The sequence below is a fragment of the Chiloscyllium punctatum genome, chromosome 44, assembly GCF_047496795.1.
Source record: "Chiloscyllium punctatum isolate Juve2018m chromosome 44, sChiPun1.3, whole genome shotgun sequence".
In the NCBI taxonomy this organism is placed as follows: domain Eukaryota; kingdom Metazoa; phylum Chordata; class Chondrichthyes; order Orectolobiformes; family Hemiscylliidae; genus Chiloscyllium; species Chiloscyllium punctatum.
The window spans coordinates 62,778,623-62,794,845 of NC_092782.1; positions in this window are offsets into that span (position 1 = coordinate 62,778,623).

Here is a 16,223-nt window from a genome sequence, read left to right on the forward strand (position 1 = left end):
ACGCGTGTTACAGTGGAACAGACTGTATATGGAAAAACCATCACCTGCAAGTTCCCTTCCAAGCCACTCACCATTCTGACTTGGAAATATATCCCTGTTCCTTCACTGTCAAAATCCTGGAATTCTCTACCTAATGGCAACCTACAGCACATGGATTGTCGTGGTTCAAGAAGGCAGCTCATCACCACCTTCTCAAGGGCAACCAGGGGCCCAGCCAGTGACACCCACATCTCATGAGTGAGTAGAAAAAAAGTTTAGAAAGTTCACTGTTCCAGAAATACTGACAGGTTAGTCATTGAAACCTTTCATACATGCAGAGTAAAACCTACACAGTTCAAAATTCAAAATATAAAATAAATGAAGTTAAGCTATAAATAAATTACACACCTTGGATCACATGAAGCACTAGAAGAGAGTAAGACAGAGAATTAGAAAGGTAATGTAGCCCAGTGGAAGAGCATTTGGCTGATAGGATGAATGTGGCCGAGCACACCAACCTAGTCAGTCTCCTTTCCCCACTTTATTCCCACAACCCTGAAGGTATTTTTAATCAGTCTTTTGTAAAGTTCCCTTGTTTTTACACAATTTAAATGTGATAATTATTACACTAATATACCATACAATTTATTTGTTACATAAGATGCTGCTAGAAGAATAATTCTACATAATGGTTTGTGGCTGAGTTTTAGGCAGTTCCATTAGTATAATGGATATTTACGTTACTTAGCAGCTTGAATGCCTGACCATGGATCTTCTACATAATGACACCAAACAGTTAACTTTATTTAATAGATAGTGGTTCTGTCTCATGGTCAGTATACCTTTAAAAGATATGCTCATGGTATTGATCTGAAAGTATGGAGATCTTTTACTCCATCTTGCCTCGAATCACTTGAAGCATGATGTGGAGGTCCCAGTGTTGGACAAGGTCAGAAGTCACATGACATAAGGTTATAGTCTGACAGGTTTATTTGAAATCACGAGTTTTCGGAGTAATGCCCCTTCATCAGGTGAAGTGACTTGAAGCATGACACTCCAATGGATGCATGTTCTCCTCTTTTTTAATTTGTTAATTGGATGAGGGCATCACGGACTAGAACAGCATTTACTATGCATTCCTAATTGCCCAGAGGGTTATTAAGAATCAACTATATTGCTGTAGGTCTGGAGTCACATGTAGGCCAGACCAGTTAAGGATGGCACATTTCCTTCTCTAAAGGACTCCAGTGAATCAGATGGGTTTTTACTGGACTCAACAGAGTTGCCATTAGGCTAGCATTTTATTCCAGATTTCTTTAAACGTATTGAATTCAGATTTCATCCCTGTAGTGGTGGGATTTGAACCATGTCACCAAAATATTGACCTAGTGTTTATCATTACTTGTCCAGTGAAGTTACCATCTCCCCTAATAACCTAGGTAAAGGCAGAGCTAGTAGTCTCAGAGTCTCTTATAACGGCCCTCTCATTAGAGAAACAGAGATAACTGGTGGTGAGCTTAACCTGAGAGTCACCATGCCTCAGGTGAGGGGAGAGATTGTCAAGGCAGGAGCTTCCCAGTGATCTCAGCCAGAGCAGGTGTTGAACTTTAGTGTCACTACATGTTGCAAATCAGCCATAGAACTAACTGAGGGAACATATCATTATACAATCAGCCATACAACCAAGTCCCAAAACCAACCTACTCACCTAATATCTTAATATCAGCCCATTACCTATGTGCCTGAGAAATGCAATGTTTGTGTGTATAACATCAGTTGTAATAAAAATCTGTTGAATTCCTCAATACTGCAATATGTTACAGGAGATAGCATTAACATTACTCCAGCAGCTAAAACACTGCTGGAGGTGAACCCACACCGGCAAGTTGGGACATATTCCCAGCAGGCGCTTGTAGTCAGTGAGCTGCAACAACCTTTACCAGAAATTTAGCAAAAAAGTAAAAACCATCATTATTGTCATGAATCACACAAAATTTTATAGTATCCCTTCTGCATGAAAACTCTGTGTATCTGGGTGTCCAATGCATATACAAGCATTGCTCTGTGATAATGTTCGTGACAGGTGTATGCATTGGATGAGGTATTAGCGGGAGATAGTGTTAGTGTTAATGGGCATGAATAATTTAAAGTCCCTGGATAATGTTCTGAGGACATGAGTTTAAGTCCCACTACAACTGCTGTCAGAATTTAAATTCAGTTATTAATTCATGGTGATCCTAAACCTATTCCCAATTGTTATAAAAACCTATCTATCACTAATGTTCTTTTGGAAGGGAATCTGTAATCCTGACCTGGTCTGGTCTATATGTGACTTCAGGCCCACAGCAATTGTGTTGACTCTTAATTGCCCTCTGAAATGTCATTCAGGGTAATTTGTCATGGTAATATATTATGGTCAGTTTACTAATGATGCCACGCCCCATTTAGAAACCTTTTTTTAACGAACATGGATTAGATCTCATAGAACACATGCTAATTGAAGAAATTATTTTTAATGTCTTATCTAATAACTGTTCAAGATTTCTTTTCACCCTGTTTCCAGGGTCAAAGCAACTTTCATAATCACTGGTCCAGCATTTCCAAAGGGAATAGGCATGAAATTGACCAAAACAACCTGTGAACTGCAGAATTTTAAGTGCAGATTGCATTGGGGGTAAGTTGTAATTCTGCAATCTCTTGACAACGGAGTATAACATACTGCAAACTGGCCTGGCACATATGGCTAGCTATGATTTCAGGGGGAATAAATGAGTGTGGTAGATGTCCACTGAATTGTGCCTTTGGAGGACGGTCTTCCAATCAAGCTGAGGATTTTAGGCGCAATTTTTCTCACTGGCACGTTCTAAAACTTTTTAAACATTAAGAAGTATTCAATTTGCTAAGAAACTAATAACAGTACCCGATAGATGGTTCTGTGCAATTTCTTTCAGTTATTTTCAGCTTTTCAAAATTAAGCTACTCACAGCTGGTGGGCGAGATTCTTTTATTAAAAATGCTTATACCTGTACTTTGTGATAAACCCATTTTCAATTGCTTTAATAAAAACCTGTCAGGTTGCCATATTAGATACATGAAAGGATACTTTCTAACATCAGGAAAAGAATAAATGACGATGTCAACAACACTGCCCGATCACTGTTATACAGATTTCACTTTTGTGATTATGCAAAAGTGTTTAGGTAGAAAGTTGAGCTTTGAGAAATGAATGTGTTTTCAAGCATAATGTGAGCCCAGATTGCTGATTGCATCAAAGTAAAAAACTCTGTACAACTTTATTTTGGGTGAATTTACTTCAAAATATATAAATATAACAACAAACTGGAGTAATTGTCTGACCATCTTGAATCCTCACACTAACAGCGCCCTCACAGTCAATTTTTTTCTCCCCCTGACTTTGAAGAATTATCTGCTGTAATTTCATGTAACATAATAGTCATACCCTCACTTAGTTGCACATCTGCCTTGTTCTGTGAGTCATTTAATTTGTGCAGAAGCAGATCACAAACATCGATAATTTTGTAGTTTCTCGACCAATGCCACTATTTCAACACTAGGTAAAATGTTGCTCTGACCGTCACTTTTACGAATTATTCTTTACTTTTTAGTACATTTAAATAATTTGAGAAATACTGAGAACCTCAAGTTTTTACAATATTCTGTGCTTTGGTCCCATTGGAAATGTGTTACCAGATGAGCAGGGATAGATAGGTCAGTAGTGATTGGTTCAGCTAACAGTTTAAACAATTCTTGAAGAGTTCTAGAAGCATGGCATTCCAACTGGAACTCTATCAACAAACATATTGACTTGGATCCCATTTACAGCCCCCGAAAAAAAGAACAGGAAATGGCATCACCATAGGAAAGATGTCACCGCAGGAAATGACATCACCAACCTAAGGAAACCCAAACACATAAATAGAAAGCGGGCTATACCACCAGTGCTTCATCCAGAGGCTCACTGAAGATATGACCTAGTATGGTGATGAAACATCTGAAAAATGAACCTTCTAGCTCAGCAAGCATAACTACGTCCAGTTCTTGAAGAGAATAAAGGAGTAGTTAGTTGTTAATACAAAGTCAGATTTTGTATTGCAAACAACTTGCTTAAGATATCGTAAAAATGACAGAAAGATGAAATTGTGCTTGGGTCAGACCTCCAGTCTCTGACAAATGTCAGGAATAAAAATCTTTGGGCTGAATCTTATGATTTTTGGCTATGTGTCTTTTTTTTGAGTTTCAGAGAAAATTCCTCAATGTGAAGCCACATGGGTTTTGTCACATTGTAACCTCATTAACTACCAACCATGTCCCTGTGACAGCCCACTTGCCCAATACTAGCAGAAATCAACCTCTCACAGTGCCCAGAAGAACTCACCACCACTAGCATATCCTGGAATAGACTGGCATCTGTCCTTAAAAAGCCATGGTGCACCTGGATAAACTCTGTCTGTCTGGAGCCGACCCTGAATGCTTTGTGATATTTGTCTCGGATGTGACAGAAAAGGGGAAATTGGTGCTTCACTTCACAGACAGTCATCTGGAGATCCAAATGGAGAGGGAAATGCAGAGGAGGAACGTCCTCTTGCCCCAGGACTGGGAGAGGATGTTATTCCATTTGACTTGGCCAGACCATGGTCAGAGGTTGGCACTGGGTCAGTGCAGTCATCCCATCTGGAGGAATGCCCAGTGCTGGAGGAAGGAACTCAATGACCTTCTCCACTCTGCCAGGATAAGTGCCATCATCTTCTCTCCAGTGCCTTACGCTCACTCTTAGAATCTTAGAATCCCCACAGTGTGGAAGCAGGCCATTTGGCCCAAGGAGTCCATACCAAACAACATCCCAACCAGACCCATTCCCCTATTCTTATAACGCTGCATTCCCCGTGGCTAACCCACCTAGCCTGCACACCTCTGGACACTACAGGTAATTTAGCATGGCCAATTCACCCCAACCGACACATCCTTGGACTGTGGGAGGAAACCAGAGCACCTGTAGGAAACTCACACAGACATGGGGAGAATGTGCAAAACTCTACACAGACAGTCACCTGAGGCAGGAATCGAATCTGGGTCCCTGGCGCTGTGAGGCAGCAGGGCTAACCACTGAGTGACCATCCCACATGTAAACTATGCTGTTTGTATCAGTATAAACACCACATTGACACTTGCTGCCTCATCCTCATTATGTGGTAGCTCTGTACTACACTGTCATAAGAGTACAATTTAAACTGGATCATCTTGTGTTAACATACATTCTACTGCTTTCCTGTTTTGGTTACCATGGCACCTTGTTTCGTAATATATTTTATACTTTGAATCTGCATGGCAATGAATTATACAAGCAGCTTACTACAAAGTTAGCTTTCATTAAATTTACCCTTCGGCCTGTTCCACTGCTTTTATTAGGGATATTTGGACTCTGTATTCTGATTATTACCCGTTTTTATAATGTTACACCAACAAATGTGGAGACGCAGGAGATTTTCCTTATGAAGGCAGTTAGATTGATTCACAAGGCCTCCAGCTTCTGACAGAATCACTCAAACTTTCTAATCAAAAATGAATGCCTGAATTAGCCAGTATCTCTCTGAGTGCTCCTTGCGTGAATCAGATTGCTTATAATTTGATTCTTTCTCATCTTCTCTACTCTTTTATTGCAAATATCCTGAAATCGGATTGGCACAGGAGGATTGAGCTATTGCTGGATGGGCCACAGTATGTCATAAGCATCTGCTACATAAAATGATACACATTGTAAAACCAGATTGCTGGTGCTTCTTTATTCTTTAAGGACCACCCAAAAGGTCATCTCAAAGTAACTTAAAGCTTACAAACACCCTGTTCACTACTGCAAGAAGAAATTAATTGTAATGCTTCACTTTCATAAAGATACTTTACCAATTCATATTTTTTTATTGATAGATGATTCTGTTGGAATGCAGTTTATTTGCTGCAAAATTGTTACAGAATAATTTTGATAGAGTCAGGATTGTTTATAATGGTCCACATCTTCTGGTCTGGATCACATTCTCGGTTTCCAGTCAGTTCAGGCGAGAAGTTAGGCGGAAGGGGGTACTGCAGATGCTGGAGGTTAGAGTCAAGATTAGAGTGGTGCTGGAAAAGCACAGCAGGTCAGGCAGCATCTGAGGAGCAGGAGAATTAATGTTTCAGGAAAAAGCCCTTCAGCAGGCGAGAAGTTGCGGAGGCGTTTTCTGGAGGCGTTTTCTGGGTGAATCTGGAGACCAGGAACCTTCATGGAAGCAGTGTTGATTGAATTGTGGAATCCACACGGATAGCAGCGGAGAGAATCAGTGCTGAAACCATATGCCCCTTTTTACAGCAGGAGCTGCTGTATTACATTTATAAAGGTCCAAAGGCACTTTGACAGCTGGATGTGTTGGGACACAGGCTGTCAGAGGTCAGGGCAGCATTTAGGGAATGAGAGTCATCAAGTAGCTGAGGACTGGTTGGACCCATGGAGGGTTGGGTCCGGGGATGGTGTGTAAAGTCTGGGTCTCCTTCAGGGATAGGCATGTGTCCATTTGTCAAGGGTTGGAGTTCAGATGGGGGTGGGGAGGGGGGTTGGGGGGGTGATGGAGGGTGTTAGTGATGAGTGTTGGATGGGAGACCTTATTAAAGTTAGCTGGGCATTGCTTTTGGTTTTAATTCCTCTTGCCTTTCCTGTATGATTGGTGGCTCAGTGGCAGAAATCTTGCCTGCCAAGTAGAAGGTCCAGGCTTGATTCCCGACCAATGCATGGTGTTTTGTCCTGTCCCTTCTTAGCAAGGGTTATGGGGAGAATGGGGTTGAGAAACTTATCAGCCATGATTGAATGGCAGAGCAAATTGATGGGCTGAATGACCTGATTTCTCTTCCTATGTCTTGTGGTCTAAGTAGGTGAGACAGAACCATCCACAATCTCCAGTGTCAGGGACTTTTACAGAGTGTTCCTCATGCCAGATACTTGTCTCAAGGAGATTTTAACTTCTGGGATAATTCCCACAGAGTTAGCTTTATTGGGACTTCCTCATGTTCCTGACATGCAACGCCAGGTCACAATTCAGCAATGACCATCTCTATCAGAATGTCTGCACTATCCCAATAACTCTCTCCCTGGCTTTGGTTTGGATGGAGAAGCATTCTGCTCCAATCAGAGGAAAGAGTGGCTTAATAAATACCAGATATTTTCCAATTACTGGCTACTTTGGCCAGGAGTTGGTCATTAAATAATTTTCTCTGTAAAATAACTGCATAGAGGCTGGTATTCCATCACCAAGTCACCCTTCATTTGACTGTGAACAGTACCCTGCCTGTGGCCAGCCAGTTCAGAGTCAGTCCCTGAACTGAGCAGATTCTAATCTCCTGGTTATATCTTTTCTAATTCAAAATTATATAAGTTAACATTTCACGTGACACACAGTAACATTTAACCACCAATGAACTACAGAGAAATGGGGTCACGAAAACTAGATACCTCAAATCTCCGGTAACCAATGGGAAAGGAAACAATACACAGAAGCAGTAAAATAGATGAGCATCCTCCAAAAGTACACACAGCAAACAGCCAAAAGAGAGTGCCTGGAAAGGAACCTGCATAACGGGACCCCCAGTGAAATGGGCTCTCTCCTGGTTATATCTGTCAGCCAGGATTCCCCTCTCAAATGGATAACAGCTACCTTTAATGCATTTTCTGAGCTGAGATGTCACTTTTTTAATATAAAACCTTAAGTTATCCTGAGACTGTGACTTGAAAGTAGTTTTGGGATTTCATATTAATCAATCGAAACTGACAAACTATTCTAATTAAAGACTTAACAGCAATCTAGATTTGTTCAACACATCACATCAGTTGTGTGACACTTTGATCTTTTGTTATAAATTCTGTGTCCTATGATCCTGCCCCACTAACTACCTAATGAAGGAGCAGCACTCCGAAAGCTAATGCTTCCAAATAAACCTATTGGACTATAACCTGGTGTTGTGTGATTGTTAACTTTGTCCACCTCAGTCCAACACTGGCATCTCCACATCATATTTTCAGACATTGTTATTGTCCTCTGGGGAATATCGATTTCCCAATGGGAATTATTTTATTCCTAATTGGGAAGGAGGAGGTGGGAGAAGAGAAAGAGGAGATAAGTTTGGGGGCATCAGAGAATATTCCTTACATATAAATACCCATTCACTGTAGATTACAGTCCAGGAAAATGTTGCATATCTTTCTCTGCATGTCAGACTCTCACAGGACAATGACTCAGAGATTACTGATGGTTCAGTCAGGCGACAAGGCGAACAATCAAAGTAATTGGTGCCACAATTTGATGCTTTCAAACAGCATTTTTAAACTTCATTCACAGGATTGAGCATTGCTTGTTAGACCAATGTTTATGACCATCCCTAATTGCCCATAGGGCAGTTAAGTATTGGCCACATTGCTATGGGTATGGAATCACATGTAGGCCCAACCAGGGAAAGAGTTAGTGGTAAGGATGGCAGTTTCTTTTCCTAAAGGATATTAGTGAACCACATGACAACTGGCAACACTTTCATGGTCATTGTTTGACTCTAATTTCTTTACTTAAATTCCATCATCTGCCGAGTAAGAATTGAACCCAAGTGCTGAGTCTCTGGATTAATAGTCTAATGATAACAGTAGTAGGGCCTAACACCTCTGGGGCCTTTGATGTTGGAGCCTGTCTAGAGTGCATCACTGAAAGAATAGGACAGATGATTCTGTCTCTTTCTTTCTTCCTGGAGCCTGATGTTTATTAATTTCTTCAGATGGGGTTAATCCTGTAAGAGTAAACTGGCAGAAAGTATGTAATGGGGCCTACACTATTTCCTGTCCCACAGCGGTGTGGTTGATTCTTTCCTACCCTCTGTAATGGCCCTGGCAAAGCCACTTAGTTGAAGCAACATGTGACAGAAATGTCCAGACAGCACTTTGGGAGCATTGGCTCAAGAAGGCTTGTCCTCACTGTGCTCTTGAAGGTAAACACTCTCCTCACCTGAGGAACCTCCATTCCACAAGGGAATGAAAATAATACACACAATGCACTGTTGAAAGCCAGAAATAAACTTTGTCACAGAGTGGGAAAATTAATGAAAACTTAGTGAATAGAATACACTGAACAGAAAAGAGTGGAGGCAGATTCAGGTGATGCATTCAAGAAGGGCATTGGATGGTAATTTACACAAAAACAATGTGCAGGATTGTAGTAGACTAGAATTATTATTTATTATCACTTGTACTTTTTACAATAAAAACATGGCACCTATATTAATAACAGAAGGCAAGAAAAAAAAATAAAGCAAAGTCCACCAAGTTCAATTCATGGGTCCTGGGTTTAGGAGAATCCAATTTCGCTGTACACCCACCTTGCTGGGCCCCAAGAATACTGGGATGCTGGAAGACCAGGCTGTTGGAAGACCAGACTGCTGGAAGAGCAGGATGCTAGAATACTGGGCTGCTGGAATATCGGGCTGTTGGAATACCAGGCTGCAGGAATACTGGGCCACTGGAACACTGAGCTGCTGGAATAGTGGGCTGTTGGAATATTGGGCTGTTGGAATACGGGAACACTGGAATACTGGGTCCCGAGAACACTGGTTCGCAAGCTGCTGCTGAAGCTACATCAAGGGTCAATCTCGACACTGATCCCGGGAAGGGAGACATCACAACAGCCACCCAAAGGAATCCTGGGCTGCTGGATGTTGGGCTGAACCCACCTCACTGTGTTGCTGCTGCTGGTTCATGCTGCTGGACTCTAAGGCAATGCCGCTGAAGATAGCTGAAGCAGATCACCATCTGACATGACTGCAATGGTTATGAGGACCGGCCACTGCTCCTACTGCAGCTACCCAAAACAGTCCCCGATGTCCACCCCACCCCCATCTCGCCAAAGTAACAGCCAATACCGAGTACCCATGCTCACCCGTCCACCAGCCCCCTCCATGATGTTGCTGCCTGAATCCTGCTGTGGGCTCACCCCAGATACCACCACCCACTGGACCCTGACAAAGCTGCCCTCCTATCGCCTTCTGCCAAAAATCACGAAAAAAAAGGAAAAAATAAAACAGGTAAATATAAGCAGATAGATTTGACAAGCCTTGGGCCCAGGAGGGAAATGGAAGGAGTTGGAAATGGACTCAAAATGGTCGGTGAGTCAGAACAGATATGTTACAACCTGGAAGGACAGGAGCAGTAAATAGATGGGAACACTGTCACGTACAGGTTTGTCTCCAAGCGACTCACCACCCAGACCTGGAAATATATCGTCAGTCCTTAACTGTCAGGGCTTATGCCCGAAACGTCGATTCTCCTGCTCCTTGGATGCTGCCTGACCTGCTGCGCTTTTCCAGCAACACATATTCAGCTCTGTCTATGAAATGCCATTGGCAGTTACAGTGTGTGAGCCGCACAGTCTGAAACAGTTCAAGGTGTTTCTGTGTGTGTCACAAAGTCTTCAGCAGTTCAAGGCGTTTCTGTGTGTGCCTCGCAGTCAGCAACAATTTAAGGTGTTTCTGTGTTGCCACACAGTCTTCAGCACTTCAAGGTGTTTCTGTGTGTGCCACACAGTCTGTAACAGTTGAAGGTGTTTCTGTGTGTGCCACGCAGTCTGTAACCTTTCAAGGTGTTTTTGTGTTGCCACACAGTCTGCAACAGTTCAAGGTGTTTCTGTGTGTTTTACACAGTTTGTAACAGTTGAAGGTGTGTCTGTTCGTGCCACACAGTCTGCAACAGTTCAAGGTGTTTCCGAGTGTGCCATACAATCTGTAACTGTTCCAGGTGTTTCTGTTTGTGTCACACAGTCTGCAACAGTTCAAGGTGTTTCTGTGTGTGCCACACAGTCTGTAACAGTTCAAGGTGTTTTTGTGTTGCCGCGCAGTCTGCAACAGTTCAAGGTGTTTCTGTGTGTGCCTCAGAGTGTGTAACATTTCACTGTGTTTCTGGGTGTCTCACACAGTCTGTAATAGTTCAAGGTGTTTCTGTGTGTGTCACACAGTCTGCAACAGTTCAAGGTGTTTCTGTGTGTGTCACACAGTCTGCAACAGTTCAAGGTGTTTCAGTGTGTGCCACACAGTCTGCAACAGTTCAAGGTGTTTCTGTGTGTGCCACACAGTCTGCAATAGTTCAAGGTGTTTCTGTGTGTGCCACACAATCTGCAACAGTTCAAGGCGTTTCTATGTGTGCCATAGAGTCTGTAATTTTTCAAGGTGTTTCTGTGTGTGCCACACAGTCTGCAACAGTTCAAGGTGTTTCTGTGTGTGTCAAACAGTCTTCAGCAGTTGAAGGTGTTTCTGTGTGTGCCACACAGTCTTCAGCAGTTCAAGGGGTTTCTGTGTTGCCACACAGTCTGCAACAGTTCAAGGTGTTTATGTGTGTGCCACACAGTCTGTAATGTTCAAGGTGTTTCTGTGTGTGCCACACAGTCTGTAACAGTTCAAGGTGTTTATGTGTGTTTCGCACAGTCTGTAACAGTTCAAGGTGTTTATGTGTGTGCCACACAGTTTGTAATGTTCAAGGTGTTTCTGTGTGTGCCACACAGTCTGTAACAGTTCAAGGTGTTTATGTGTGTGTCGCACAATCTGTAACAGTTCAAGGTGTTTCTGTGTGTGTCACACAGTGTGTCACAGTTCAAGGTGTTTATGTTTGTGTCAGACAGTCTGCAAAAGTGCAAAGAGTTTCTGTGTGTGTCACACAGTCTGCAACAGTTCAAGTTGTTTCAGTGTGTGCCACACAGTCTTCGGCATTTCAAGGTGTTTCTGTGTGTGTCACACAGTCTTTAGCAGTTCAAGGTGTTTCTGAGTGTGCCACACAGTCTGTCACAGTTCAAGGTGTTTCTGTGTGTGCCACACAGTCTGTCACAGTTCAAGGTGTTTCTGTGTGTGCCACACAGTCTGTAACAGTTAAAGGCGTTTCTGTTTGTGCCTCAGAGTGTGTAACATTTCAAGGTGTTTCTGTGTGTGCCACACAGTCTGCAACAGTTCAAGGTGTTTCTATGTGTGCCACGCAGTCTGTAACATTTCAAGGTGTTTCTGTGTGTGCCACACAGTCTGTAACAGTTCAAGGTGTTTCTGTGTGTGCCGCACAGTCTGTAACAGTACAACGTGTTTCTGTGTGCGCCACACAGTCTGTAACATTTCAAGGTGTTTTTGTGCTGCCGCACAGTCTGCAACAGTTCAAGGTGTTTCTATGTGTGCCACGCAGTCTGTAACATTTCAAGGTGTTTTTGTGTTGCCGCACAGTCTGCAACAGTTCAAGGTGTTTCTGTGTGTGCCAGACAGTGTTTAACAGTTCAAGGTGTTTCTGTGTGTGCCACACAGTCTGTAACTGTTCAAGGTGTTTCTGTGTGTGTGACACAGTCTGTAACAGTTCAAGGTGTTTCTGTGTGTGCCACACAGTCTGTAACTGTTCAAGGTGTTTCTGTGTGTGTGACACAGTGTGTAACAGTTCAAGGGGTTTCTGTGTTGCCACACAGTCTGTAACAGTTCAAGGTGTGACTGTTTGTGCCACACAATCTGCAACAGTTCAAAGTGTTTCCGAGTGTGCCACACTGTCTGTAACTGTTCAAGGTGTTTCTGTGTGTGCCACACAGTGCATAACAGTTCAAAGTGTTTCTGTGTGTGCCACACAATCTCCAACAGTTCAGGGTGTTTCTGTGTGTTTTACACAGTTTGTAACAGTTGAAGGTGTGTCTGTTCATGCCACACAGTCTGCAACAGTTCAAGGTGTTTCCGAGTGTGCCACACAGTCTGTAACAGTTCAAGGTGTTTTTGTGTTGCCGCACAGTCTGCAACAGTTCAAGGTGTTTCTGTGTGTGTCACACAGTCTGCAACAGTTCAAGGTGTTTCTGTGTGTGCCACACAGTCTGCAACAGTTCAAGGTGTTTCTGTGTGTGTCACACAGTCTGCAACAGTTCAAGGTGTTTCTGTGTGTGTCACACAGTCTGCAACAGTTCAAAGTGTTTCTGTGTGTGTCACACAGTCTGCAACAGTTCAAGGTTTTCTGTGTGTGTCACACAGTTTGCAACAGTTCAAGGTGTTTCTGTGTGTGCCACACAGTCTGCAACAGTTCAAGGTGTTTCTGTGTGTGTCACACAGTCTGCAACAGTTCAAGGTGTTTCTGTGTGTGTCACACAGTCTGCAACAGTTCAAGGTGTTTCTGTGTGTGCCACACAATCTGCAACAGTTCAAGGCGTTTCTATGTGTGCCACACAGTCTGTAATTTTACAAGGTGTTTCTATGTGTGCCACACAGTCTGTAACAGTTCAAGGTGTTTCTGTGTGTGTCACACAGTTTGCAACAGTTCAAGTTGTTTCTGTGTGTGCCACACAATCTGCAACAGTTCAAGGCGTGTCTATGTGTGCCACACAGTCTGTAATTTTACAAGGTGTTTCTCTGTGTGCCACACAGTCTGTAACAGTTCAAGGTGTTTCTGTGTGTGCCACACATTGTCCAACAGTTCAACGTGTTTCTGATTGTGAGCCACACCGCGTGTAACAGTTCAAGCTTTTTCTGTGTGTGTCACACAGTTTGTAGCAGTTCAAGGTGTTTCTGTGTGTGTCACACAGTCTTCAGCAGTTCAAGGGGTTTCTGTGTGCGCCACACAGTCTGCAACCGTTAAAGGTGTGTCTGTTCGTGCCACACAATCTGCAACAGTTCAAAGTGTTTCCGAGTGTGCCACACTGTCTGTACTGTTCAAGCTGTTTCTGTGTGTGCCACACAGTGCATAACAGTTCAAGTTGTTTCTGTGAGTACGTCACAGTCTGTAACATTTTAAGGTGTTTCTGCTTGTGACACACAGTCTGTAACAGTACAAGGTCTTCAACGTGTTTCTGTGTTGCCACATAGTCTGCAACAGTTCAAGGTGTTTCTGTGTGTGTCACACAGTCGGCAACAGTTCAAGGCATTTCTGTGTGTGTCACACTGTCTGCAACAGTTCAAGGTGTTTCTGTGTGTGTCACACAGTCGGCAACAGTTCAAGGTGTTTCTGTGTGTGCCACACAGTATTTAATTTTTCAAGGCGTTTCTGTGTGTGCCACATAGTGTTTAACAGTTCAAGTTGTTTCTGTGTGTATCACACAGTCAGCAACAGTTCAAGGTGTTTCTGTGTGTGCCTCACAGTCTTCGGCAGTTCAAGGTGTTTCCGTGTGTGCCACACAGTCTGTCACAGTTCAAGGTGTTTCTGTGTGTGCCACACAGTCTGTAACAGTTAAAGGCGTTTCTGTGTGTGCCTCAGAGTGTGTAACATTTCAAGGTGTTTCTGGGTGTCTCACACAGTCTGCAACAGTTCAAGGTGTTTCTGTGTCTGTCACACAGTCTGCAACAGTTCAAGGTGTTTCTGTGTGTGCCACACAGTGTTTAACAGTTCAAGGTGTTTCTGTGTGTGTCACACAGTGTGTTACACTTCAAGGTGTTTCCGTGTGTGCCTCACTGTCTGCAACAGTTCAAGGTGTTTCTGTGTGTGTCACACAGTCTGCAACAGTTCAAGGCGTTTCTGTGTGTGTCACACAGTGTGTAATACTTCACGGTGTTTCTGTGTGTGCCTCACTGTCTGTAACAGTTCAAGGTGTTTATGTGTGTGCCACACAGTTTGTAATGTTCAAGGTGTTTCTGTGTGTGCCACACAGTCTGTAACAGTTCAAGGTGTTTATGTGTGTGTCGCACAATCTGTAACAGTTCGAGGTGTTTCTGTGTGTGTCACACAGTGTGTCACAGTTCAAGGTGTTTATGTTTGTGTCGGACAGTCTGCAACAGTGCAAAGAGTTTCTGCGTGTGTCACACAGTCTGCAACAGTTCAAGTTGTTTCAGTGTGTGCCACACAGTCTTCGGCATTTCAAGGTGTTTCTGTGTGTGTCACACAGTCTTTAGCAGTTCAAGGTGTTTCTGAGTGTGCCACACAGTCTGTCACAGTTCAAGGTGTTTCTGTGTGTGCCACACAGTCTGTCACAGTTCAAGGTGTTTCTGTGTGTGTCACACAGTCTTCAGCAGTTCAAGGTGTTTCTGTGTGTGCCACACAGTCTGCAACAGTTCAAGGTGTTTCTATGTGTGCCACGCAGTCTGTAACATTTCAAGGTGTTTCTGTGTGTGCCACACAGTCTGTAACAGTGCAACGTGTTTCTGTGTGTGCCACGCAGTCTGTAACCTTTCAAGGTGTTTTTGTGTTGCCACACAGTCTGCAACAGTTCAAGGTGTTTCTGTGTGTTTTACACAGTTTGTAACAGTTGAAGGTGTGTCTGTTCGTGCCACACAGTCTGCAACAGTTCAAGGTGTTTCCGAGTGTGCCACACAATCTGTAACAGTTCAAGGTGTTTTTGTGTTGCCACACAGTGTTTAACAGTTCAAAGTGTTTCTGTGTGTGCCACACAATCTCCAACAGTTCAAGGTGTTTCTGTGTGTTTTACACAGTTTGTAACAGTTGAAGGTGTGTCTGTTCGTGCCACACAGTCTGCAACAGTTCAAGGTGTTTCCGAGTGTGCCATACAATCTGTAACTGTTCCAGGTGTTTTTGTTTGTGTCACACAGTCTGTAACAGTTCAAGGTGTTTTTGTGTTGCCGTGCAGTCTGCAACAGTTCAAGGTGTTTCTGTGTGTGCCTCAGAGTGTGTAACATTTCACTGTGTTTCTGGGTGTCTCACACAGTCTGTAATAGTTCAAGGTGTTTCTGTGTGTGTCACACAGTCTGCAACAGTTCAAGGTGTTTCTGGGTGTGTCACACAGTCTGCAACAGTTCAAGGTGTTTCAGTGTGTTCCACACAGTCTGCAACAGTTCAAGGTGTTTCTGTGTGTGCCACACAGTCTGCAATAGTTCAAGGTGTTTCTGTGTGTGCCACACAATCTGCAACAGTTCAAGGCGTTTCTATGTGTGCCATAGAGTCTGTAATTTTTCAAGGTGTTTCTGTGTGTGCCACACAGCCTTCAGCAGTTCAAGATGTTTCTGTGTGTGCCACACAGTCTGCAACAGTTCAAGGTGTTTCTGTGTGTGTCAAACAGTCTTCAGCAGTTGAAGGTGTTTCTGTGTGTGCCACACAGTCTTCAGCAGTTCAAGGGGTTTCTGTGTTGCCACACAGTCTGCAACAGTTCAAGGTGTTTATGTGTGTGCCACACAGTCTGTAATGTTCAAGGTGTTTCTGTGTGTGCCACACAGTCTGTAACAGTTCAAGGTGTTTATGTGTGTTTCGCACAGTCTGTAACAGTTCAAGGTGTTTATGTGTGTGCCAC